Genomic DNA, 24,471 nt, shown 5'->3' with positions numbered 1-24,471 from the left:
TCTCCAAGGTAATACATATCTTTTACTAAAGCCATCCATGTGATTCAAACACATTAAATGAGAGAGAATGAATGATTCCCAGAGAAATTGCTCAACTAGTTAGTTAGCAAACATGTCTGTTTTCAGCTTTTACCAATTCCCTTTCATATAGGATTAAAGTACCTATCTTCAAAACTTATCAACAGAATAGGCTTCTTAAATCTCTAAAATGAGATGCACTTTCCCAGAATCTGAATGATTCTTATAGCCCTTTGCTAATCCTCTTCCTACTTCCTAAGATTATTTCTGAAGACTAGACCTCCAATCTAGCCATAATATACCCACCATGGTCCATTAATATTGTATACAGCAGTAATACCACTTCCCCTGCATTCCTCCTGCTGTTGTTTTATTCAAAAAATAGTCTCTAATCTGTAAGTGCAATCTACAATATTAGTCTCTAGACCGGGGATCACACATTTGGCTCCATCCAAATACAAGTTCTTCAAGTAAGTTCAACTTGCCAAGCAATTTCACAGTTAGTGATCTCTTTCTGTCATTAAAATTGCTATATCTTTAAAACTACAACTTTTAGAGATTTATTAGGAGCAATATATTCTCCCCAAGAGTCAGCAAAGACAATGACCAAGAACTCCCTGTCATGCAGCCTTAAGGGAATCCTCCTTAGGGTTTGAAAGCTCCCTGTTTACTGACAGTTTTTTGGATTCATTAACCAATTTTAATACAGTTAACATGAGTTACAACAAATATCTTTAGGAAAAATCAATCTGATTAAAAGACAGTATCATTAGGATAAATTTCAAGTGAATCACCCTATAATTAACCTATGTCCTGATCAGGTTTATTCCTACATACTGGCAAAGCATCTACTTTTCCCATTCCCTTTAGACTTGGGTTATTTCAACATTTGTTTAAAAACAAAAGAGGTCACCAAAAAAAAAAACAAACCAAGACTGAAGTGCAAAAACAATTAAATGAAGATTTCCCTATGCTAACAGGTTCTGCCATTTCTGAAGTGTTTATTAGCCACCATTTAACATAATCCAAACATAGACACAATAAAGAAGTATTGAATTATCAGTGTAGTATGATTACATCATTAAAAAATGAAAAAAAAAAGCAAAGGCAAAACAACAGCAGAATATTTCTATATTGTAGATGTAGCCTTGGCATTCATCCACATTCTGTTCTTCTCTCCATGACAACTACAATTTCTTCTAATAAACAACAAAAGTGGGCAAGACTAACACCCCCAGTCTATCATTTTATCTAAAATTATAATATTAGATAAAAATTCATAACTCACAGATACTTTCATCAGAATTGGCTATACCAACTCTCTGTATTTCATATTAAAAAACAGAAAAATCCTGTGACATAGTTCCTCACCTATTTAACTGCAGGAACTTGTGAAGCAGGAAACATATTCCAGACAAAATAGACTTCTTGTCTGGCTATTTCCTCTGATCTTGCCTCCTTAAAAAATTTGTCAACACTTAGTTTTAGTTTAGTGTAACAGTCTAATCTCAGACATTTAAAAAGGTATAGATTATCAATGATATTTGAAATTCAATTTTTCAGGCACTTTAAAAATATTATTAATTTATAGCCAAATAATATCCATCAGGTTACCATCTCTAAGTCTGCCAAATTTACAGTCAATGTTTTAGATTTGGAATATTTAAGTTTAAAATTAGATGCATTCAAGATCAAAAGGTACCTGGTCCATTGGAAGAAAATATTTAAGCTAAAAAAAATGTAAAAACAAAAAACTTATTGTAATATGCAGAAAGAGATTCTATGCTGTTTCTGGGCATCTTTTGCAAAAAGCTGTTCTCCCCATGCTCCGCTCACAAGAGAGATGGCCAATTAGGGGGGGAAGGGGGGGAGAGAAAAAAAAAACCAGCTAGAAACTAGACATTAAATCATAAAATGTAATAAGGTTATCAGAAGGTTATTAGACCACCCCTCTCCTCTAAGATGAGATCACACATGCTCATGTGTCTTACTACTTTTTATGAACTTCCTAAGACAGACATATGCTCTTCCCAGTTTACTGCAGTGCTTCACAAGCCACACTGCATTTATCTTCACTGGTAAAAATGTAAGCTTAGTAGGTTTTGTGACCTAGAACAGCAGCACTTACTCTCTGTATTAAATCAGCCTCAATTTTTTCAACATCTCCTCACAGGTCATGGACCCAGTGTTCTGATCATCGGTACTATTATGTTTTGGACTCTCCAATTTGGCAAGGTAATTCTGATTTGTTTGCACATATTAAGCGCGTGGCTCAAAACCAGACACAATGAGCTAGTTGACTCCATTTTACCCTAAGTTAAGCAGAGAGATTTACACAGTGTTTTATGACAGTGCTTCCATTTATTTATCCTGGTATGATGTTACATTTTCAGAACTTTTTTTTGTGCATGATACTGTTGACTTAAGGTCAGCTCTTAAGCCTCAATCTTTTTCTTCAGAACTCTCAACCATTCCTTATTCTGGATTTGCCTATTTTATTTTTCTTTAATTTAAAAACAGTATGTTAAGCTTGCCCTTAATGGCTTGTATCCCATTTTTCCCATATCATTCTAATTTGTTGGTTCATGTTAAATCCTAATCCAACCTTCCAACTTCTCTGCAGTCACTGACTCCGGTATCATTTTTCACTGCAGTAAACATGCAAGTCAATGGATACATTAGTAACCTCTTTTCTTGAAAGGGGAAAAAGACATAAAAGATGGTTGTTTGTGCTGCTGCATCAGAACTGACCTACATAGAACGCACTTCTAATAAAAAAATATGTTTCAGAGATCCAGCCAAGCAATAAGCCATCTTTCAAACAAGAACCCAAGCTAAATGACTACCAGAATAAAACAGTGAACTGAAGCTGAATGTTAGAACAAAAAATAGACTCTGTTGATCCTCAGGCAAGGGGGAAAGTAGTAAGCAAGAAAGACAGTAGACACTCCAGAAACACAGAGGGATGGTCCAGTTTTGATCCTGATAAAAAGGGCAGGGCTAGATCAGCAACACACCCTTCTGAAAAGATATTTTCCTTTTCCTTCAGGAATCATATGTTGATCTATTTAGATCATAGAAATACATAGAAATATTACATAGATACATAGAAATAAAGAATATCTATCCAAGATTTCAGGTGCCCCTAAAATAAACCTTAAAACTCAAAATATAAAGGCCTTTTGCAGAGATTAGTTTATCTTCAAAAGACTATCACGGATAAATCTGACTTACAGTATGTCCAAGAAAGGATAAGAAAGTATTTTAGAATGTAATAAAAAATGCCCAGTTGATTTTTCTTTTTTAATAAACTACAAAACCACAGTTCATAGATGGAATGGATTAGACCAAGTGTGAAATATGATGTGGAAAAAAAAGGGAAAGATTACCATAGGAATGTTTTTACATATGAGAAGCATCAAGAAAAAAATATTAAATAGGTAGATGGATTAAATACAGTTTTTCCCAGCCAGACTCTGATAGCAGAAAATAGTTCTGAATGCAGTTTGTTATGCAATCTGACAGGAAGCAGGAATCCAACACAATCCAGAGATTGCATAATCAATACGGGAAAGGTATCGCCTTCGCTCTATTACTTAGTTACTTGCCTCAACCTACCAGAACTACCTAGATCTTACCTAAACATTAAACTCAGCTTTCCTTCACTGCTCAATCTCCCTCAGTAGTTGAGCAATGCATACAAAACCACTGGCTTAACTAGTGCTCCAGACACTGCAGTTTATAGACCTGCACAAATCCTCTTAATTATCCTCTTACACAAATTGAACAGAAAAGGCAAAAAGAGGTTTCACGCAGTTCTCAGCCACTGTGCTTTGTCCTTGCTAAAGGAAGGACTGCATCTCTACAAAAGGTGCAACCATCACCACAGTTTACAGACAAATTAAGGTAGTGTGAACACAGTACAAAATGAAGTATAAAAACTAAGTATAAGCAAGCATATATGCATGCATCCAGGCTCACACTTAAACCAAAAAAATTTTTTAATTCATGAAACTGTAGACTAAGACACAGACGAATTGCTGTATCATGTAACATCATGTGCAAAGGACCAGCCAATTCTGATAAGAAGTGAGGTTTGGACAAGTCATGCAAGTTCTTCGTATGTACTTTTCATTCATTTCCAGGGCCTGAAGCACACATATATTTCACATGAGGCTGGGGGGGGACAGCAGACAGGATGACCATTACAGATTTTCTAGTTATCTGCTAAGATTTTTTCCCTCTGAATCATTGTTTCTATTTGGTATTGACAGGCCACTCCTACTAACAGCAAGGGCTGGGAGGGATCTGGCGAGATGAGCCAGTTCTAGTCTAAAGCTCTCACAGAAGCCACATCTGTTCTTCTCTGAAGTCAAATCATCTGTTTCCAGTCTAGCAACTTTAACACAGCGTCACCACAAAGTGCTGGACAGATCCACCGAGTGGCTGCTGCCTAAAGCAACAGGTCATGCTCCCACACTCTTTGCTCCTCCCTGCAGAGTCTCATTTCTTCCTTTGCACCACTTTAACACTTTCTGAACGCTTATCTGAGCTGATTCAACCCACAAACCAAGAAACAAAACTAGCCACCTTTTTGGTGGGTTTGCGCGATAAATCAGTTAGCCGGTTTCAGCAGGAGTTAGATATGGAGAACAGGGTTTGGGAAATGGAAACAACCCCTTTCAGCAACAGTAAGCAGTTACAACAGCTAACCCAGTTTCAAGAAACCTAACCAGAAACTGTATGCTTGGAAAGCTACCACCATATTCATAGAATCATAGAATCATCAAGGTTGGAAAAGACACTTAAGATCATCGAGTCCAACCATTAACCTAGCACTGCCAAGTCCATCTATACCATGTCTTCGAGCACCATATCTATCCATTCTTTAAATGCCTCCAGGGATGGAGAGTCAAGCACTTCCCTGGGCAGCCTGTTCCAATGCTTGACCACCCTCTCGGTGAAGAAGTTTTTCCTAATATCTAACCTAAACATGCCCTGGCGCAGCTTGAGGCCGTTTCCTCTCGTCCTATCACTCATTACTATGGAGAAGAGACCGAACCCAACCTCACTACAACCTCCTTTTAGGTAACTGTAGAGAGCAATAAGGTCTCCCCTCAGCCTCCTCTTCTCCAAACTAAACAGCCCCAGCTCCCTCAGCTGCTCCTCCTAAGACTTGTGCTCTAGACCCTTCCCCAGCTTTGTTGTCCTTCTTTGGACACGCTCCAGCACCTCAATGTCCTTCTTGTAGTGAGGGGCCCAAAACCAAACACAGCACTCGAGGTGCGGCCTCACCAGTGCCGAGTACAAGGCCACTATCACCTCCCCGGTCCTGCTGGCCACACTATTCCTGATACAAGCCAGGATGCCACTGGCCCTCTTGGCCACCTGAGCACACTGCTGGCTCGTGTTCAGGCGGCTGTCAACTGACACCCCCAAGTCCTTTTCTGCCAGGCAGCTCTCCAGCCACTCTTCCCCCAGCCTGCAGCGCTGCATGGGGTTGTTGTGACCCAAGTGCAGGACCCGGCACTTGGCCTTGTTGAATCTCATACAGTTGGCCTCAGCCCAACGATCCAGCCTGTCCAGGTCCCTCTGTAGGGCCTTCCTGCCCTCCAGCAGATCAACACTTCCACCCAACTTGGTGTCGTCTGCAAACTTACTGAGGGTGCACTCAATCCCCTCATCCAGATCATCAATGAAGATATTGAACAGGACTGGCCCCAGTACTGAGCCCTGGGGAACACCACTCGTGACCGGCCGCCAACTGGATTTGACTCCATTCATTTTGACTCCCTATTCTTTGTCCTGTCCTGGCCATGAGGTCCTCAGAACATCACTTTAAATCCCACTTCTTTTTTTCTTTTTTTTTTTTTTTTTTTAAGTCATTCATTAAATTCTTAAGCTAACAAAGTGCTTAAAGAGTTATGACTGTATAAATAAATCATAATAATTGAGACTACTTCACATGTTTTCAGCTTGACAACCATTACTGAAGTTGGGCACAGTAAAAGCATCTCATCTGCAACAGATTTGCTCGAGCTGTTAGTCTAATTTGTTCAATTGTGAAAGTTCAAGAAACTTTCACAACCTTCTTATCCTTACCATAATTAACAATACTGATCATAACAGTCTTTCTACAGTTGCATCAAAAAATAATAATGTCATAACATGCTTAGTTTCCAAGATCACACCTGAATTCATGTTTCAGTGAAGTTCATTCTTTAATCAACTTCTCAAAGAGAAGAGAGTTACTGTTCTTCTAAGATTTATCTTTTAGGATATATTTATTTATTTATGTGAGTATTATGGTACTTGCATAGACCTTCAAAAACATAAGAATCTGTAGTATTACGTTTTTAATACTCATCACCATTTAAGAAAACCTAGCACTGGATCTAGGATATCCCAGAACACACAATAGTTTCCAGCCACAATGGCTTAGTTACTTATAACTCTCAGAGAAACTTCATGGAATAGGGCCTGTGCCCAACTTCTATAGAAGTACTGCTTATCTCTGAGAAATACATGTAATATCTTCAATACAGATGAAAGGGCCCAAAAATACTGCCAAAGAATAAGCGCTTTGTACATAAGACAGAGGATACATAATGAATCTATCAAAGAATTTCTCTTTTTAGAGGTGAGAGGCAAAGAGAAGAGAGAAAAATGGGTGTAAGGAGAAAAGAAAGGTGAAACGGGTGTCTGATTGACCCAATTTTGTCAGTGATCTGACATAAAAGCAAAGGACCTGACCTCTCTTTTGCAAAGTTTGCCTTTTCCAGCTGACAAGGATATATCAACAGAAGGGCAGTTTTCAGTTGCTGTTTAAGTAGCACAGGTCTTCATCTAGTTTCTTTACATCTAGTTTTTGTCCCAGTGGAGGCAACATCACAGAGGAAGAGAAGTACTTACTTACCAGCAATAATTATTGCTCAACTTAATACTTTTGGAGACTCTTCTTCCTCACTTTCATTTTGAAGCCTAGGCAATTCTCTGAAAGTAGAAGAGGAAAAGAAAATCATTACGTTTTATCCTTTTTTGTCTTTATCCATGTTTTCATCCTTTGACTATTATATGCAGCATTCAAGAGTTGTATGCAAACATTCTTATTAAAAATAATGCTCAGAATTTTATGTGATTTGTGATGACTTGTAGCAAAACTCTTATGAAAACAGAAATTTATATGTATGAACAACCTCTATTTATACTGAAGTCCAAAAAAAATAGAAATGGTCTGCTTCATTGCCAAAAAAATGCAACAAAGGTTAAGTATAGACCCTCAAGGCATCTGTGAAAACAAATTAAGAAAGCAAGGGGAAAAAAAGCAATGGATTCATTCTTGGGATATATATAGCCAGGCTTTAGAGAAAAAAAAAAAAAAAAAAACAAACACTGAGAAAAAATATAGGATCAAGATCCTAAAACCAGATGCCAAAAATTAAAATAGTAAACCCCTCAAACTGAAATAGTTTCCATATGGAAAAGAATAGGCTCTACCTTTAGAACAGATGTACGCAAATTAGGTTGGTTTGTACCACTTGTTTATTTTTGTACATAACATAGTGGACCATATATAACATCGTAGATTGTTTTAAACAAAATCTTACTTTTGGGTTATCAAGGCATGGAGTTACTACATCATTTTATAACAGTGGTCTCACTAACTCAGAATGGCTGTATACTACTGAACTAAGTGTTGATTCTTGGCCAATTTAACAGAAAAGCAATCAAAAGCTGCACATATCAGAGTCGGAAACAGCAATAAACTGGACATTGAAAAAGCTAATTTGTGAACCTGACTTTAAGGAAAGGGATAAAACTGGGTAAGGAAAATAAATAAGAAACCAATTAAATCAACAATAGTACCAGGAATAGGAGTGAAGAGAAAATGATAAATGCTTCAGATAACTGTCTTTTACTGCAATGAGAATTCTGCCAAATTAGTCTTATTTTTGAATGAAAATTACGTGATTTTATATTTCAAAGAGAAGCTTCAGCAGCTGTACTGTTAAATGAACAAGGTGAACTGGCAACTCTAAAACTCTCAAAAGCAGCTCAGTGATAAAAATTTTAAAAAGACTGAATTCTGTTATTTTCTTTTTCATGTAATAAATTATTTAAAATAATCAGCACCTACAACGTCAGAGCCCATGAAATTCCAAAAATGGAATGCCTGGGGGAAAGAGTGAGATAGCCTATTTTCATTTCCATTTGAGACTGATAGTTCGGGTATACTTCAACTAAGGTGGCACTCAATAAAAAGGATGCAGCTTTTCCTGTGATAAAGGACCTTAGAAATCCAATCAAAAAAATACAACACTGTTACCCCATGTATAAAAAGTAACATTAGGGGGTTAGCTTTCCAGAAAAAACAAACGAGTTCTTTTATTGTACCTCTCATCAAATCAGTTACACTACCTGTTTCACAAAAATGGAGAGATGAAACTATCAGCTGAAGGTGAGTTGGGAAGCCAAGCAAAACTGAATATGGAACCCAGCTGTCCCAAAAGCTAGCCCTATGGTGAACCCATTAGAGCACAATCTAGAATGATGGTTACATTTAATTTTATATGAAGCATTATGCTGTATCTTCTTACAAGTCCATACTTGCAACCCCAATACCAGATAGAAGGTAGCATATTATGTGAGCCATATGTATGGAAAAATAGATTCAGACAGATTGGCTCATAGTAAACATGAAGTGGAAATGTTTACATTTCATGTAATGAAAAGAACTATTACTAAATTTACAAGTTGATTTATCTGTAAGCAACAGAATTACAGGCAGTACCAAAAGGCCAGAGTCCTATCAGGCAGGGCAATTCACCATGCCCTACAAAAAGCCCCCCAAAATTTTAAACTGTGGTATCCTAAAATATCTAAAAACACACAGAACAATAAAAAGAAAGCATGAATATTTGGTTGTTTTTTTTTTTTTTTTCCACACTAACATACCATCGAAGTGAAGTAGCTAGTTAACAGTTGTTCACAAAGTAGAGAGGGAAAAAAAACAAAGTTCCAATGTAGTTTATACCTCTGCTCCAGGAAAAATTTGTCCACAATGTGAATAATTAAAAAAAAAAAAAAATATGACAAACCAGTGAAATATGTTGAGTTGGTTTAATATAAAACAGTCCAGTCTAGCCTGGTCAAGTCATTTGTAGCTCTACTTAAAAGATTCCACCTGTATGACAACGAAATTTTAATCTGATTTCCAAGTATTGTTTTGCAACCAACTATACACTGGTTTTAGAATATTTTCCTGTAGCCCATAGTCTGCTCAGAGTAACTCACAAAGAAGTAACAAATGCTGTACTGAAATCAAGATGCAGGAGACCAGCAATTTTTTTTTCCATCCATAAATCTATCACTATGAGGAAAGAAATAAAGCCCTTTGTTTCAAGATCATCACAACTTCTGCAAAGTGACTGTCTATTCCAGGATCTCTTTATGGATCTGTGGAAAAAAAAAACAGTCAACCTACTCTGAGTCATTCAAAACTTTAAAACTACCGAAAAGCTTACAGTTTTCCAGCATAATATTGCTAATACACCCCTGAAAACAGAATTCTATTTATAATGCAAAAACTACAACTATTTAAAAAAAATCTTTGCATTTGTTGTTCAATCACCTCAACAGCATTTACAAATGTCACTAGATTAATTAGGCAGTGGTACCTTCCAGATAAGTCTGCCCCTCTTGCAGAGATCTTTTTGGAGATAAAGGTCATGAAGTGACCTTGCAGATAGGAAATTTTAGTTATATGCCCAATTCTGACATTGAATTGCTGGGTGAACATGGACTAGTCACAACCTTTTATTTTTAGAAAAATTAATCAACTTATAAAAAATATATCCTTATAAAGGGTTCAAAAATGCCTGGAGTGTTTAATCCAGCCTCCTGCATTACAAGTACCCATTCAAAACAAAGTCCAAAACATTTCATCAACACTTTTCATGTAATTTAAGTTGAATTTTGAAAAGACGCAAAACTTGAATGCACAACAGCTAGAGAATAGAATTCACGGATGTTCAGCCACACTGTAAGTGCCTGCAACTACAGAACTGCTAGATGAAAATACCGACATCACCCCAGGGATACAGAGGGGTGGGGCAGGGGAGAGAAGAGAGGAAACATTTCCCTGCTCCCTTCCCCATTTGACTGGGGCAAACTGATTTAACTTTGAACACAGACTCTAGACCCATATGCCAGGCCTGGACTACTTTCCCAATACCACAGGAAGAATCAGACATCTCAGTCAAAATCCCACCTTTAGTCAATGGCAAATTGCCTCTGCTTCAGAAGATGATAAACTATGCATCAAGAAGAGAAAAATAAAAAAATAAATATTCCCTTCTGATGTCTACAGGATACCAGTGGTAGCCCTGAAGAACAGAATTTGTAAAATCGGAAACTTTATGACAAATAACAATCAAATGTTTTCTTGGCTGCTTTATCCTATTTCTCAGAGATTTCTGTTATTCCAATACCAAGAAATCTCATATGCTCATTTTTAATTTCTGACTCCAGGATCAACCTTGTCATCTTACACAGTCTTTTTACATAACCATATAAAACATCATCTTGAACTACTGAGTTTCTTTCTCCCCATTACTGATTTTGTAAGACTAGACCTCACTCTTTGATTTTGAAACAAGATTTGTTATTAAGTTTATCCCTGAAATGTTTTTATTTTCAGTTGTTTCTCTCCCATATACACCCTCACTCCCAATAAAGACTATTCTTATTTCTTCCTAGGCTTTACTTGCCGAATTCTGTCATTCTCCTTTAAGAAGGCAAGTTCAACTTCAGCATAATCACACTAACAGTTCTTTCTTCTCCAAATGACTCGATCTTTTCTAAGTGTGACTGCGATCAGAGCTATATACTGTCCTAAATGCAAATCAACCAATGCTTTATCGGCTAGTCCTAATGATCTATTTTAAGAGCTAGAAACCAGCTGGTTTGTCTTAGAATCACGTTACTCTCACAAAGCCACATCATCTGAGAAGGAAACAGATCACGATCAGGGTCATACAACAATCTACCTCTGATTACCAGTCTAGTGATACCAGGAGTTCTTGTCAGCACTCATGTGAATTTGCAATTTATTTTTTTTTAATTAAACTTAAATGATTTCCTATTACTCCAAACACATAAGTCATCCTCTACTACTAAGTGTGATAATCCTGCTTTCTCTAGTATAAACAATTTCAGAAGCACACAGACCAGCTTTTTAGTGAAGCTGCTTTCTTATTTCAGTGCTGGCTCTACGGTTTCAAGTAGCTGGCAGAGAAGTGACTGAACCTATGTTAGGGAAAATATTACAAGAAAAGAATCCATTTAAACAACAAAACCACTTAAAACAAAAAAAAAAATCAGCTAAAATGTTACACTGAACATTTTTTCATGTTTGGTAAAGAAAAACAAATGAAAAATTATTCCTTCTGTAAGCCAAGTGAAGCTCAGAACGTGTTTTCCAGTTTTAAGACACAGAGGACGTGGTTTTCTAGTGGGGAAACAGTTATTTAGCTGAAAAACTGATACACATCAACCCATCTGTCTGGTATCATTGTTAGTTGCTGATACTAAGCAAGTTTCCTTAAACAAATATGGAAAGAAAGAGCATCCCAGGAGAACAGAGGAAAAGATGATCTTTTTAATACATGTATTAAAAAAAATATATACGTAAGATTATCTATATATATTATACATATTTTATAGATATATATTTTTAAAACTTTTTTTTTTTTCAGTTTAAGATTCCTTACTGCTAAGAGCTAAAGAAAAGCTGGAACATACTCAAATTGGCAACATGCAAGGATCAAAGCCAAATCATCTAACTTCTACTTCACACAGAAGAAAGGCTCTCAGGAATTAGCTGTTTTGCAGTGAAATGCATGGGATTCTTTCTGCGGTTCGATTTTGTAGAGAAGGTTCCCCTTCAAACAAGTTTTGACTACCACAGGTTTGAGAAGGACATATAATTGTTCAATGAAATTCTACTTTAATCAAACAAGATACAGATTTGGAAGCATTATTCCTCAAAATTCCTCAAAACAAGCCTAATAGAGATTTCCTCACACTTGTTTTCCCTTATCAGATAGGACTTTGCCACTTTGACCTTGTTGTAAGAGTACACCATTTTTAATGGCACAAATAATAATGAGGAGCAAAATTCAGTATCATTAAGTGCTTATCCTTAGCAGAAGAAAATATAAAACAGTTGCTAGAAGGTATAAAGTCTCTTCATGATATTGAAATTTTCACACATAATGGATTTTCAAGGCATAAATCAAGAACAGTCTACGAAACGGATACAGTACACAGGAGAGTATATAATCCACTGATTTCTTTCATGTACATATTAAAGGGCCAAACTAAGAATTGAGTTATTAAATAACATCCCAAATATAAACACATTTTTAACCTATTTGCTTGCTAGGAGGTAGGTCACCCAGAATGTAATAAACCAATGTGACACTGTGCAGTTCTCGAGTTCTTTCCTGCTTCCCTCCTTCAAGACACATTGGCCCAACTACTTGACTCATTTTCCCCTTTTATTTAAAAAACACATTAACTTACCTGACACATCCCAATATTCCCAGAAGACAGGTCACTGTTGTTCAGTGCCCCCAGCCCTACATTTTTCACTTTACAAAGTTTCACGTATGCTACAGTGACATTGCTAACACATTACACACTTGAACGCATAGTGCAAATTTGGGGAAAATTTGGAAAAACACTGCAAGCACTGGACCTCTCTTAGCTCCCTCAAATCCAGGAAAACATATGTTATGCTTCTTTTCCCCAGAGTCCCACTTCTTCTCAGCCATGTGAAGTGCCATCTGTGCTTCCCAGCCTGGCAAGCTAAAAATCTGCTGTCATTCATGTCACCAGTGAGCAAATTAAAGGCAAAGACCTTTGAATAAAATAACAAGACTTACAAATGGCAATCTAGATCATGGTTCCAAAGTGATGAGTGGCGAGCATGGTTAGTTCAAGGGTCATAGGGAGGACAAGGTGGCAAACAGTAGACTATCTTCAGAGCTTCCTTGATCTCTGTAAACTAATACAAAAACTAAGGGGAATAAAACAATAGTAGCTGGAAATCTCAGAAAGTAAACAAAAATATGACTCAACTGACACAACACATTTAGTGGGATACTACATAAAGTTAGAAGGCATACTTGGCTCAGGAAGGACAGATACAGATGATGGAGCAGGAAATCCTGTCTTGAATATCTAAGGTTTGTATACTTGTTCTGAGATCCAGAATACAACAGAAGCCAAACACTCCATGTAACATTAAAATGAGAAATTTACAGTGAGAAGGAAAGGGTAGATCTCCTATAAATTACCAAACAAGAAAATTTAAGTGGATGAGGGTTTGGAGGGACTGTTGAGAGGCTGTTTGTTTCTTTTTGTTCTTTAGTTTTGGTTGGTTGTTTGGGGTTTTTTTCTAGACAGCTAACAGAATCATTCAAAGTACAAGATTTAATATCAATGATTCACAGGATAGGCCTTTCAGGAAGCAGATCATAGATATAAATGAGTTAACCTCTAGTTGGTAACTAGCTTGCCTATTGGCTTTACGGAAGTTAACCTAAAAGGTTACATCAATATACTAATGCCTGAAACTTTCCCAGACACCGAAATGCAAATCATCACCTTAGAACAAGCCCTCAAACACTTTTGATAAAGGCCAACTGCACTCTTCCAACCTCTGGGAACAGTCTGAGGGTTATCACATGGCCAGGAAAACTTCCAAATGGTACTGCACGTGCAGCTACCTGTTTTGAAGGCTGAGAGTTTAACAGAAAGGACAAATCTCAATCCATGCCAGCTGTCCTCAATATCAGACAATAGTCCACTTCATTAGTGTTGATGCAGCCAAAAGGGATTTGATATCAAACCAGCTTAAGGAAACAAAAACTAAGTGCAGATAAAATCTGGAAGAGTACACAAAACTACGAAAAGGGGACAGTAGTAACCATCTTTAGAAATTTAACCAAAAGAATGAGGAAATTTAGAGGCAAGGAAATCACACAGAGAGAACACTCTCTCTAGACACAGGCTACTGAAAGAAAAGACTGAAAAAAAGCTGTCAGGAAAGCCCAATTAAGAAAGTTGTTAAGTGAGAATACAGACAACATGAAGGAGAAATAAAGGCTGAAATGCTGGCAAGACCTGTTCTCTTGAAATAAGGTCAAGAAACTCAATAAGAAATGAACCTGTGTTTGAATATGAGGAAGGAAACTGTTTGTGCAGTACAGTCTCATGATTATTTGTTATGGGTTACAGTAATTAGTTCAAAAGAGAAAGCCTATCCTATCAAAAGACAAGGCTATGAATACAATGTTTGACAGTCCCAGCAAAAAAAGTAAGATATAAATCAGCAAGCTTCACAGAAGCAGACAGACAGTACCATGCATGTCAATGATAAACAATTGTGATGTTGAAAACACAACAAAAAGGAACATAGCTGTAAGCAAAAAAAAAATCTATTTGTTTCTATTTCATGTTTATACAAAAAAGCTAGAGGTCCTTGCTATTAATTATGAGGGATTATTTTAAACTGTGGGATTTAATTCAGCCTATCAAACTTCAGATATAAAGGAAATAAAGTTTTCAAAAAATTAAAAAATATACACCTTACTACCCACTACAAATACCGGCTACCCCTACAAATACCATTACTCAGTCTTTTAGCATCAGAGAAATTTATATTGAAGGAGAAGTGAACACACAAGAGAAATACCAATACCGACAGAATTACTAAGAATCCTTTATGTATGCATCGAAACAATTAATGTAGCAGCAGATTAAAAGAAAGAAATGGCATCTTCTATTGTGCCTTAGATGCCTACCCTGTTCCTTCCTCTTTCTTTCTTTCCTTCCTTCTTAAAAAGGTAAGTTCTTCAAACGTGCCCACAGCGAGCACACAGTTTGATATTGCTATGGAAATTATACTAGGAATTCATACATCGTTTCATCTTTCATTTTAAGTTTTTCAAACAAGAACCAAATAAAAATCCTAACATTTTATTCCAAAGTCTATCGTCAAACACCTTGAGTGACTCTGCTTTTATTAACTGATTGGTCAAATAACAGTAAGGTGACATTAACAAGAGTGTGGTCAACTTCAGTGCAGTGACTCAGAAAGACACCAGCAGCTGTGCAGCTTTCAAAGATGGTATCAGTTTCATACTGCTGCCACTGCTGCTCCATGGGAAGGCTATGAACAGATGCAAGCAGCATTCAGCATCCAGGAAGCTGAGAAAAAAGGAAGACACAACATTGCTTCCCTTGAGGCAAGACAGCGCTGCAGCTTCATGTTTATCAGACACAGGCTAATCAAAGGTAGATCTTCCAACAAAGGTCAAGACGACTATCAAAGCTGAGATTCTAGCAATTAAGATCAAAGAAGTGGTCAGGGATTTTCAATAAGAAAAATCTGAAAGACCTTTTTGAAATTTGTCTGTTAGGTGCCTGATGGTGCCTAATAGTGAAGGAAGCTTAAAATTTGTATTGAATATAATTCCATTAGCATGAATGTTACACAGAAAAATATACAATTATATATATTTCAGTACACCAGAAAATGTCTTTGAAGTACTCCTCGATACTACACACCAAGATCTGTAGAGCCTAAATGTTAGGGAAAAAACATGTACTAATACTATGGTACATTTCATTTCAGAGAGGTTTCAGGTCTTTTAAGTAAGTTGCTCATAAATTTGAATAATCTTTGACACATCTTTTCCTTGAGTGTGCTTCACCACAAACAGACTAAAACAGCATGATACTAAGAAGAGACCACTGCTAAATGTATGCATGAAGTGGTTCTGTTATTTTCCTATCTCCCACTTCTACTATCCACTAGACAATCTTGCATTCCTTTTATTCCTCTGATGCTTAATTTATGAAGGAAATTTTTAGAAAATTATACATATGTCTTCCCTACTTAGGGATAAAAAGCAAGTATCATTTTTAAAGTTATATGTTGAGTTTAACCAAGCTGAATTTCATCTTTTTGTCTCTTTCAGTCTGTAATGTATGAAAGAAAGCAAACAGACCCACTGTAATGAATTTACTGTGGGTTAAAGGCTCCACAACTGAGAGTTCCTCATTCATTCCCAAAACAAGTATATATTGGTAGTAATTCAGGTTTCCCTACACTGTCCAATGACTGTGGTACAAGCTACCCTATGTGACCAGTATTAGATACAATCTAGTATAATTTTATAGTTTTGCAAATATGTATATCTATATATGTATAATATGGATATGTATAACCTATACTATACGTAAAAGCTAGTTTTCATACAGCAAAGAACTTCACAAATTATACCAAGCATCACTTCTGTTTTCCTTCGTAACAACAGCTTCACTTAGCCATAGATGACCCTTCCCCACAGCAGTCAAGAGGTGCTGACAGACACCATGCGAAGATGACAAGGCGGTACTCAAACACCAAGGGATATGGAACCATGAAATTGGGGGTTCCGCTTAATCCTAATCCCAGTAAGAGGACAGTAGGAAAGGAAAAGGCAGTATATGGAAGAACTCCAGGAAGCACGAAAGAAAAACCAAACATTGAGACCATGTTAAAAAAAACACTGAAATGTAATCTTAAGCCTGATATAAAAGCATATTTTGTAGTAGCTTTCACTATACGCATAGTTTTACAGAGATATAGTTTGACATCAGCGCTGTCCATCATTGAACTCATTAGAGCCTACTGGATAAAGAAGAACAAACTTGTCACTACACTTCATATATCTCCATCAGGAAACAGAAAGTCTAAAGCTGAAAAACAGCAAGATAAAAGATAGCTGAGAGACAAAATGTTTTGTTGATGCTCAAACTGCATCTTCAAGAACTGATGTCTCTTCCTTCCAAATATCTTTTCTCCACACACTACACATGCTGGCCGAGTAGCTGTCACCAATTACTCATATGTAGTAAGTGCAGCTGAGGGAAGACAGGCCCTTGCAATAGTACAAATGCCACCAGAAATCATAGTTCAAAAGACAATATTCCATTTTGGTTTACCACATTCCAGCAGAAACTTTCACACTGATATATGTGTTACTAATACACCACAAAAAGTATTTACGTTGATTATTCTTAAATACTGTCACACTGTATTTTGGGTTTGTTTTTTTTTTTAACGTTAGTACATACTAACTGTGCACACCTGGGATTCTCCACCTTCAAAATAACAGTAAGTCTTCACACAGCACATCCAAACACATCTGACGAATTCTCAGATGGAAATCCACAGTTCGCATCACTTTTTTCTCTATAATCACATTTGTTCTAACATATAAATTAAAAAATGCCTAATCTAAGGGCTCTGAGCTCTAGCTACCCTTCAATACCAGGTGATGGAAGTTAATAAACACCACATGGATGCAACATTTTCAAGCAACAGCCGAGAAAAGAACTGTCCAAAGGAACATTCCACATGCTTCCATTCCAAAGCACTTATGATTTCTAAAAGCACTGTTAAAGCTATCACTTCTTTTGATAACGTATGTCTAAGCCAGACAAAGAAATACTCATTCTCCTTGTGGTTGTTTCTGCCAGGAAAGGTAAGAAGTTTAAGCAACAACAATACTACACATTTGTAAGAGACTTCAGGAGAAAAGCCACTAACAAATCTTATCGGTCTAAAGATTCTCTGTTTGTTTATGACTTTGAGGAGCACTTGAATAACAGAAATGGCACAGAGAAACATTAAGTATACAAGCAGTTCTTTACTGTCCTAGCAGTCAGACCAATGGAAAACCCCTCAATAAACGAAAAACTGTACTAGCTAAATACGTTTTACTTGCAGGTGCCACTGAATTACACCCACTGTTTACAAACTTCTCAGCAGAAAACAATAATCTTCATGAACTCCCAGGACACACCTTTGCTGTCTAACACAGCGTGAGCATATTGCAACATTTCACATCAGTGTCATGAGAAAATATATTTAAATAAACATTTAAAGACTGTGAAAAAGTGTTTCCGTGTTTACATTAGCTATATAAGCATTAAGAAAGTCAGAGGAAGGCTGTTCAGAATCTGTATGCACTTTTGAGATAGCACTCTGAAATTAACAAGATACAATTCTGCTTACTATTTTTCACATTTATTTTCAAAAATAACCATGTAATTGATACCTTGGTTAACAATTCTGATGGGACACTAAACCATATCTCCATCTACTAGCTCAGATTCTTAGAAACATAAAAAATTAGTCACATAAATCTATAAAACAAAAAGCCATCAAGATTACTCATTTATTTTCCTAAACAATCTGTAGCAAAACACATTCGAAATATCACACGGATGCCTTAACCAACATGGCATGACTTGACAATACCTGAAAATCTATACTACATTGTACCACAGCCAATTTTATGCTTCTTCTAAAATACATAATTCTTTCACAAATCTCTGCTTTAAGGAGAGATTTCTCTCTACCTGAGAAAGCAGGATGTTATTTAACCAAGAGCAAACCTGGAATCTGCCAGGTCGAAGTACCACAGAAGGGATCCCCAAAGTTAACAAACCAGTAAAATTTATGTTATATTAAAGGACCAATCAAAGATCCGGGGGGGGGGGGGGGGGGGGGGGGAGTACTTGTCACACCAACAAAAACTGCAGATAAAAAGTATTTCTATTTAATCTTTTCCAAATGACAACTGATGTCAACTTGACATAAAAACTTGGATAAAAGGGTACCTTAATGACAGGTGAAACTCAAAATATTGAGCTGCCTAAATTACTGTCCAGAAGGAATAGTATCCTTAAGTACTGGGTGCAAGTTAATTTCAACAATTCAGCATAAACTCCCAGGCACTTAACCTGAGAATTCAGTTAAAACTCCCTCAAAGAACAAACAACTTTCTCAAGTAGAAATACAGAAAACACTGCAATTATGTCTTCAAGTAAACTAATGAGACACCCTCATTTAAAAAATTAATTTCAATCATTCTACTTACCTGAACAAGATCACATCATCCCTGTAGAAATGCTGTACTGCTTAGCTACCAATTCCCTACTTTTTGCAAAGCTGTCACTAGCTCTTGGAAAATTCACTTGGCCATAGCCAATAGGTCTAACCTAGCATAAAAATTTCTTTACAGTTATTACAATTGATGATGAAAGCATAGGAAAATCAAGTCCTATTACATGTTAATGTATTTATCAAACATTATTTGAACAAGAGCTAACCATAATTGCAAAAATTGCCAACAAATAATCAGAATTCTGTTATACATTCAGACCTTCAACAATTCCATGCCTCAGGCATTTCAACTAGTAGTTTTGTGCTCCCTCTGTCTTCATAACTCATTTAACCCTTTCTCAGGTCTACTGCTTTCCATCCTGCATCTGACATAAAGTGAAGAACATTATACATCCTCAGATTATTTCTGTAAATTTAAAAAAAAAAAATTAAAAAAATGCAAAGCTATGACATAGACAGAACAATGGAAAGAAGCTGATACGTATCAGAAGTCTATTCACTTTAATACAGAATCATTCCTAGTGCTTAGGCAATAAATAACAAAATGCTTGTAGAAAGCGTAACTGAGACCCAGGAAGCCATTTTGCAATTAAGACCCATACACAGCTTAAACTCTAGTGACCTGCACGCTCATAGGATGAGTAGTCTCGGTATTGTTTTGGCACAACTCCATCTTTTCGGAATCCAGTCTCAACTACAGGGAAAAGTGTACAATGCCATCAGAAGAGCATCCTGCCTTGAGAAAACAAATATAAAATCACAACACTGCAATGAATCACAGAATGGGTGAGGCCGGAAGGGACCTCTCGAGGTCATCTTGTCCAACCCTCTGCTTAAACAGGGCCACCTGCAAGTTAAACTCAGCCAGCTAATTGTAACAGAAGAGTATGCAAGTAGTTCCCCCTTGGTACTGGTGATTACACCACCTGTGTGGTCTTGCCTTTATCTAAAAGTGCAGCAAGAATTTCTCATGAGGACATCCTTTAGGAATACAGTTGTTTTCTTGTGAGTGAATTATGTAATAGCTCGAATGACCAGAAGGGACAGCTTCTCTCCACAGACAGGATCTGCTCTGCTCTGCTCTGCACAGTGTGCCAGGGAAAAATCCATCCGGGCTCCGTCTGGTGCTGCACAGGCATGCGGTGCCCAGCACCTGGAGGCACATTAAGATTTACTCACTGTCCGTATTTCTCTTCTTAGTCTGCCTTATTAAAGCAGTTACCTTATTAAGCCATTTGTTATCAGGCGTTTCTTACTGACATCCAGCAAGTATGCTGCGCTGTCCCACTCTTACCTCACCCCCACTCCGGTACCCCCCTTCAAGTATTTATATACATTGATAAGATTCCCCTGAGCTTTCTCTTCTCTAGGCCAAATAGTCCCCAACACTCTCAGTCTTTCCTCATAGGAGAGATGCTCCAGCTCCTTCATCATCTTTGTGGCTCTTCGCTGGACTCTCTCCAGTATGTTCATGTCTCTCTTGCACTGAGGAGCCCAGAACTGGACAGATTACTCCAGCTGTGGCCGCACCAGTGCTGAGCAGAAGCAAAGGATCCCCTCCCTCGAACTGCTGGCAACATTCCTCCCAATGCAGCCCAGGATACTGTTAGCCTTTTTAGCTGCAAGGGCACATTGATGGCTCATGTTCAACTTGGTGTCCACCAGGAACCCCAGGTCCTTTTCTGCGAAGCTGCTTCCCAGCCAGTTGGTGCCCAGCAAATGGGGTTGTGCCTCCCCAGGTGCAGGACTTGGCACTTCCCCTTGTTGAACTTCATGAAGTTCCCATTTCTCCAGCCTGTTGAGGTCTGCTCTCTGAACAGCAGCACAACCCTCTGGCATATCAGCCACTCTTCCCAGTTTTGTGTCATCAGCAAACTTGCTGAGGGTGCACTGCATCCCCATCATCCAAGTCATTAACAAAGATGTTGAACAGGACTGGACCCAGTATCGACCCCTGGGGTACATGGCTAGTTACTGGCCTCCAACTAGCCTTCGTGCCACTGATCACCACCCTCTGAGCCCAGGCATCAAACCAGTTTTCAGTCCGCCTCACTATCTGCTCATTCAGTCCATACTTCATCAGTTTCTCTACGACAATCTTATGGGAGACAGTATCAAAAGCCTTACTGAAGTCTAGATAGACAATATCTACTGTTCTCCCCTTGTCTACCAAGCCAGTCACTTCATCACAGAAGGTTATCAAAGTTGGTCAAGCATGACTTCCTCTTGGTGAATCTATGCTGACCACTCCTGATCACCTTCTTGTCCTTCATGTGCCTGGAAATGGTTTTCAGGATTAGTTGTTCTATCACCTGGGATCAAGGTGAGGCTAGCCAGCCTGTAGTTCCCTGTGTCCTCCTTCTTGCCCTTCTTGAAGATAGGAGTGACATTTGCTTTCCTCCAGTCCTTAAGCACTTTTTCTAATTGCCATGATCATTCAAAGATCATTAAGAGTGGCCTCGCAATGGTTGACCCTCCATATACTGTCTAGATATAGCCAAGAAAATAACTTACGTAAGGAAAGAAAGAGAGCAGGTTGCCAAAACACAAGAAATGCCTTTATGAAAGGGCAATGGACTCAGGTATCCCCATAAAATCACCCCAGGCAATGCTACAGGCTGGGGGAAGAGTGGCTGGAAAGCTGCCCAGTGGAAAAGGACCTAGGGGTGTTGGTTGACAGCCGCCTGAACACGAGCCAGCAGTGTGCCCAGGTGGCCAAGAGGGCCAACAGCATCCTGGCTTGTATCAGGAATAGTGTGGCCAGCAGGACCAGGGAGGTGATAGTGCCCCTGTACTCAGCACTGGTGAGGCCGCACCTCGAGTACTGTGTTCAGTTTTGGGACCCTCACTACAAGAAGGACATCGAGGTCCTGAAGCGTGTCCAAAGAAGGACAACAAAGCTGGGGAAGGGTCTAGAGCACAAGTCTTAGGAGGAGCAGCTGAGGGAGCTGGGGTTGTTTAGTTTGGAGAAAAGGAGGCTCAGGGGAGACCTTATCACTCTCTACAACTACCTAAAAAGGACATTGTAGCAAGGTAGGGGTCAGTCTCTTCTCCCAAGTAACAAGTGATAGGACGAGAGGAAACGGCCTCAAGCTGCGCCAGGGCAGGTTGAGGTTGGATATTAGGAAAAACTTCTTCACTGAAAGAGTAGTCAAGCACTGGAACGGGCTGCCCAGGGAAGCGGTTGAGTCCCCATCCCTAGGGGTATTTTAAAGAGGTGTAGATGTGGTGCCTAGGGACATGGTTTAGTGGTGGACCTGGCAGTGTTAGGTTAACGGTTGAACTTGATGATCTTAGAGGTCTTTTCCAACCTGAAAACTTCTATGATTCTAATATGGAGCATTTTCTGGGAAAAATGGCAGGTATGTTCCCTGCTTAAATATCAGAACTGTAGAGTGAGAGAGCACAGACAAACCCTCAAAGTAAGACTAACAAGAAAAAATTGCCACCAAAAAAAAATTGTTTGAGTACAGGAATCAACTGTAACTGTGAACGGACCAACACTGGAGACATGCATCCAGCTAACTAATCCTCTTCGGTAAGCATACAAATCTGATAGTTCCCCTTCTATACTTGCGAAGAATGAGCAAGCCCACCCTAAACAGCCACAGCATTCAAATCATGAACCTGAGATTGATACAGTTGGAATAGTAGATGTACTCACAATCTACATAAGAAAATGTGCCATGAAAGGCAGAGTCCTGGAAGTCCTAACTGAAAATATAGTTGGTCCCAAAATTGTAACTGTCTCTGCAAAGCAGGGACAGCAGGATCTCATCTCCTATAGGACTTTAGAAAACAGTGTACTTGGAAGTAAGCAAAAATCAATGTTCTGTAAAATGGTATCTCAAACTCATTCTGTGGAGAGTCTAGGATCAAAACGTCTCTGGCTGAGAGATACCAGCATATCCTGTTACATCTCAAGACACGGTTTTATGACCTTACCGTCAGATTTCAGTACTCAGGATATTTCCTATTCTTGGCCCAATAGCTTGAAGAAACTAGGGATATACCAGAGACGTGTGTTCAGCATGCCTGAGGATAAACCGCAAGTGATTTTGTGCACACACATACAGAGGTCTGAAGAGCAATCAACTAAATAGAGACAATGTTCTCTCAGCACTTCTGGAGACACAGAATCTGCAGAATTATTATCTATCATTACCTATGCATGACACTGCAATACATTGTACAGGAAAATCAAACAAGCATTTTAAATTATGCTGAACTCTCTGTATCTTATATGTGTGTCTAGCTCCTCGAGAGACCAACATTTCTTTGCTCTAGGTTGTCCTGAATACCTCATCCTGTAAGAGCACTATCCATTGCAATCAAGGGGAGAGGAAGGATAAACGGGCTTTCTCACATGCATTCCAAGGGTCCTGCTGCCACTGAAGGAAAAAAATTACATCAGAAGAAACCATCAACAACCTGCTAAGGGACAGCATCGCCTGCTCCCTAGGAAGTACACAAAGCACACTCACATCTGCAGAGTTTGAAGATGTTGTCATAGGGTGTAATGTAAGCTGTCATATTACCCAAATTGCCATCCATCTTTACAGCCTCGTAGGGCAAACTTAAGAGTATTGATACTTAATCCAGGACCACCTCACTGATGTTAAAAGACAACAAAAGTTGTAGAAAGAATGTCTGGCAGTTCAGCCCAAAATCCAGAGTGCTGAATAGGCATCTGCGATGAAGAGCAACTCAAGGAGAACATCTTTCAATGGCATTGTGTCCTAAACAGTGGGCCACGTCAGGAAGAAGGTGTAATTCATACTGTCCTAACTGCTAGAACTTGAAAACACCCCAAGCAATGGACAGGTCAAAAAGTAAGATGTTGTACTGTTTAAAAAAAAGAAAAAAAGAAAAAAAAACAACAAAAAACAACTGTGAAACAGACTTATTTAATGAACAGAAATGTGAAGACATGCATCCAGAAGATTGTAAACTGTGAGCAAGTCTTTCCAAATCTTTTAAAAAGCTAAAAAACACAGACCACAGAAAAAGGAAGTGCAAAGACTATCTAAGCATAGCAAGGCATGGCACAAAGGTGTCTCAGTGAAACAAAATCATAAGTAGGGGAAACAATATAATATAATTTAAATATATATATTATATAATATAATTTAAAAAAAAAAAAATTCTTCTGTGAATTCAAACCTTGCCCTAGTAAGGAACAAACGCTTGCCTAGGCAGCTGGGAGAAACCAAAGACATGATGTGCCCCGCCATGAATGGTCTTATATAACTTGGGGTGATAGAAAAACAGAACAGAGAGAGAAAAGAGACCATCAACACGCTACATACACTGCAACAGCAAAAACTGTTCAGTCTCAAGTATACAATCATCTAACGTGTGAATATCCACACTGATTGTCCACACCTCTTCCACAACAGAGGAAGCTGCTTAGCAAACTTAGCAAA

At 38.2% G+C, this 24,471-nt stretch overlaps 1 protein-coding gene across 2 annotated transcripts in view; it reads right to left on the bottom strand.

Annotated features, from left to right (window-relative positions):
• Nucleotides 1-24,471, bottom strand: part of FUT8 (fucosyltransferase 8) — a 127,674-nt gene that overhangs the window by 94,525 nt on the left and 8,678 nt on the right. For both annotated transcript variants that reach the window (XM_082317402.1, XM_082317401.1), the window contains exon 2: nucleotides 6,935-7,011. The gene's annotated coding sequence lies outside the window, so the exon portion shown is untranslated. The remainder of the gene's footprint in view (nucleotides 1-6,934; nucleotides 7,012-24,471) is intronic.

This window comes from Platalea leucorodia (assembly GCF_965183815.1).
Source record: "Platalea leucorodia genome assembly, chromosome: 7".
NCBI lineage: Eukaryota > Metazoa > Chordata > Aves > Pelecaniformes > Threskiornithidae > Platalea > Platalea leucorodia.
This window is presented reverse-complemented; position numbering and strand designations above follow the sequence as displayed.